The 3737-nt window shown below is 43.4% G+C and overlaps 1 non-coding gene across 1 annotated transcript; it reads left to right on the top strand.

Annotated features, from left to right (window-relative positions):
• The first annotated feature begins 474 nt into the window (after positions 1–474).
• On the top strand, positions 475–578 carry LOC111727001. The gene has a single exon (XR_002774654.1). It is a non-coding gene; the product is annotated as a small nucleolar RNA U13 (small nucleolar RNA).
• The last annotated feature ends 3159 nt before the right edge of the window (positions 579–3737 follow it).

The following is a 3737-nucleotide window of genomic DNA, read 5'->3' as shown; positions in this document are numbered from 1 at the left end:
TAAGTAGCTGGGATTGTAGGTGCCTGCCAAAACACCTGACTATTTTTTTTTTTTTGTAGTTTTGGCCAGGGCTGGGTTTGAACCTGCCACCTCCAGCATATGGGGCTGGAGCCCTACTCCTTTGAGCCACAGGCGCTGCCCCCCCAACTATTTTTGGCTATTTTTGGTTGCAGCCATCATTGTTGTTTGGCGGACTGGGCTGGATTCTAACCGGCCGGCTCAGCTGTATGTGGCTGGCGCCTTAGCTGCTTGAGCCACAGACGCCGAGCCTGTCATTTCAAATCTTAGAGCTACCTTAAATTAAATAATAGGCTGGGCTCAGTGGGTAGATCACTTTAGCTCAGAAGTTTGAAAAAGCCTGAGCAAGATTGAGACCCCCTTCTCTACTAAAAAAAAAATAGAAAAACTACCTGGGTGTTGTGGCAGGCTCCTATAGTCCCAGCTCCTCAGGAGGCTGAGATAAGATCACTTGAGATCCTCTTGTAGTTCATAAGCATGACGATTGGGTTTTCATGCACATGCATGAGATGTGCCTCCCACAAATCTTGTTATGACAACTGCACATTACCCTTCTGATGTGAAAAGAAAAGAAAGAAAGAAACACAATAATCAAGTAAATGAGGCAAAAGCTATGTTGACTGGTCTGATATAAGCACGTCAGATTGCATAAAAAAATCAACACATTGTACCCCACATATGTGTAAATGTATTCATGATCTATGTGTATATGACTTAATAAAAAATAAATAAATAAAAGAAAAAAAGAAGCTCACTTGAGCCCAGGAGTTTGAGGTTGCGATGAGCTATGACATCATGGCACTCTACTGGGGGCAAGAAAGTGAGACTCTGCCTCAAAAAAAAAGAATGTGGAAGAATGAGACAGTGCAGGAGATCCAAGCAATTGTCACTGGTTTTAATAAATTATGATCACATTTATGAAAGGAGAAGTTATGAAAGAAATTTTGTGTATAATCAAGTTGGCTATAATTAGGAGGGAAGTGTTTATGAATAACTCTAAAGATTGAGGGGTTTTTTATTAGTTCATTTTTTTTTTTTTTGAGACAAGAGTCTCACTGTGCCGCCGTGGGTAGAGTACTGTGGCATCATAACTCACAGCAACCTCAAACTATTGTGCTCAAGTGATCTTCTTCCTTCAGCCTCTCGAGTGGCTGTGACTACAGGTGCCCATAGAAAATAGTTTTTCTATTTTTTGGTATAGATTGGAGGGGTTGTCTCATTTTTACTCATGCTGGTCTCAGACTCCTGAGCCAGGAGATCCATCCACCTTGGCCTCCTAGGGTGCTAAGACTATATGTAGGTGTGAGCTATGGTGCCAAGCCAGAGAGAGTTTTTAATTCTAAAATCTATTCTTTTTTTTTGGAGACAGAGTCTGGGTAGAGTCTGGGTAGAGTGGCATGGCACCATAGTTTACAACAACCTCCGACTTGGGCTCAAGCGATCCTCTTGCCTCAGTTTTTCCATTTTTTTAGTACAGATGGGGTCTTGCTTTTGTTCAGGCTGCCCTCAAACACGTGAGCTCAAGCAATCCACCTGTCTCTTAGAGTGCTAGGATTACAGGTGTGAGCCACCCTACCCGGTCTTGTTCTTTCTCCTCTTAAAAAGATACATCCTTTTGCTTGGCTGCGGTAATAATTCTCCTTCAACGTTTTTGTCAACTCCTATGACTTCTTTTGTATTTATTTTTGGCCACCAACACCACCCACATAACTTTTTCTCCTCTGATTCGAACTCTGGTTTTATGGACTGATGCTAAAATATTTATCTTGAAGGTCAGCAAAAGTGACGTTTTCCTCCAGTAAACCTCAATTTTCCACTCTTGGCTTTTTTCAATGTGTCTCCATGTTTGAACAAGGACCTTGGCGGGGAGGTGTTAGAGAGAGGCAAGCCCAAGAGGAAGGAGAGCTGGGTAAAGAGGCAAACAGAGGATGAGGTAGAATGAGCCACACAGACTTTCAGAAACAACCAGAGCTCCTGGGAGAAGGGTTCCTTCTCTGGAGCGCCAGCCAACTACACTGAAGAAACGGATTAGCAAGAATGAGGGCACAATATCCCCCAATAACCATGCCCTATGCCATGGGACTTGCACGCAGTATCTTCCCTCAGGCTGTTGCTCCTTGCAGACAGTTTCCTTCCTTCTCAACAGACCTCATGCACTGCTATTCCTGCTGACAATTTTCTCTTTGCTCCTTCCTGAAGTTGGGACTCTCTGCTATCATCTAGGAAGCCCTCACCCGACGTTTTCTTCCCCTTAGTGCTCTACAGCCCTGCCTCTTGGTAAATTGGCCCCTATATGCAAGGGGGCGGGGGGGGGGGGTGATCTGCAGTTCCTATCAATTAAGAAAGCAAGTAGACAAAGAAAAAGAAGGAGCTGCCTGAGGGCAAAGCTGGGATGGTCCCTGCTCTGGAGCAAAACTCAGTACACAGCCAGGCAGACTGACAATCGGGGGATAGGGAGAAAGGGTTCAACAAATCTGTTTTTTTTTTTTTTTTTAAATTTTCATTTTTTTCCTCATTCTTGTAAAAATTAAAATAGTGGGCTGGGCGCCTGTAGCTCAAGCGGCGCCAGCCACATACACTGGAGCTGGCAGGTTCAAATCCAGCCTAGGTCTGCCAAACAACAATGACAACTGCTACCAAAAAATAGCTAGGCGTTGTGGCAGGCGCCTGTAGTCCCAGCTACTGGGAAAGCTGAGGCAAGAGAATCACCTAAGCCCAAGAGCTGGAGGTTGCTGTGAGCTGTAATGCCACAGCACTCTACTAGAGGGCGACATAGTGAGACTCTGTCTCTAAATAAATAAATAAATAAAAATAAAAAATAGAAAAACTGAGAGGTGACTCCTGTGACTCAAAGGGGTAGGGTGTTGGCCCCATATGCCAGAGGTGGTAGGTTCAAACCCAGGCCAGGCCAAAAACTGCAAAAAAGAGAAAAAAAGAAAAAGAAAAACTGAGGCAAGAGGATCCCTTGAGCCCACATTGGAGGTTGCTGTGAGTTATGATGCCATGACACTTTACCCAGGGTGACAGCTTGAAACTCTGTCTCAAAAAATAAAAATAAAATTAAAAAATGAAAGTAATAGACAAAGTGAACATTCAGTAGAACTATTAACAGTCTGTGCCCTTCTCTCTTTATATTTTTTCTTTATTGGCCTTTTTAGTTATAAGCATAATACAATTTTTATTTTTTTGAGACAGAGTCCCACCCTATGCCCTGAGCAGAATGCAATGGCATCATAGCTCACTGCAACCTCAGACTCTGGGCTGTGGGCATCCTGTTGCCTCAGCCTTTGGAAGGCGCTGGGATTACAGGTGCTCACCACAGTGCCCAGCTGGTTTTTCTTCTCTCTCTCTCTTTTAATGAGTCAGGGTCTCACTCTCACTCTTGCTCAGGCAAGTCTCAAACTCCTGAAGCAATTCTCCCTCCTCAGCCTCCCACAGTGCTGGGATTACAGCTGTGAGCCACTACGCACGACACATTTTCTTGTTTAAAAAAAATAATCTTGGTGTGTACCATCCATGAAACAACTGTTTTTTAACTTTGTTCTAAACTAATTGCTTGGCTCTGGGGGATTAGCAATAAACAATATTACAAGGCTCTTGACGTTGAGGGATTTGCCTTCAGTGGGATTTACATTCACTTGAAGAAGACAAGGAAACATAAATATATTAATTCATTATTTTGGGGGATAGATTTTCCAAGTTCATTTTTATTGCTGCAG

The sequence above is a fragment of the Otolemur garnettii genome, unplaced genomic scaffold, assembly GCF_000181295.1.
Source record: "Otolemur garnettii isolate 467f Iridium unplaced genomic scaffold, OtoGar3 scaffold00089, whole genome shotgun sequence".
Classification (NCBI taxonomy): domain Eukaryota; kingdom Metazoa; phylum Chordata; class Mammalia; order Primates; family Galagidae; genus Otolemur; species Otolemur garnettii.
Note: the sequence above shows the minus strand (reverse complement) of the source record. Positions and strands in the feature narration are given on the sequence as shown.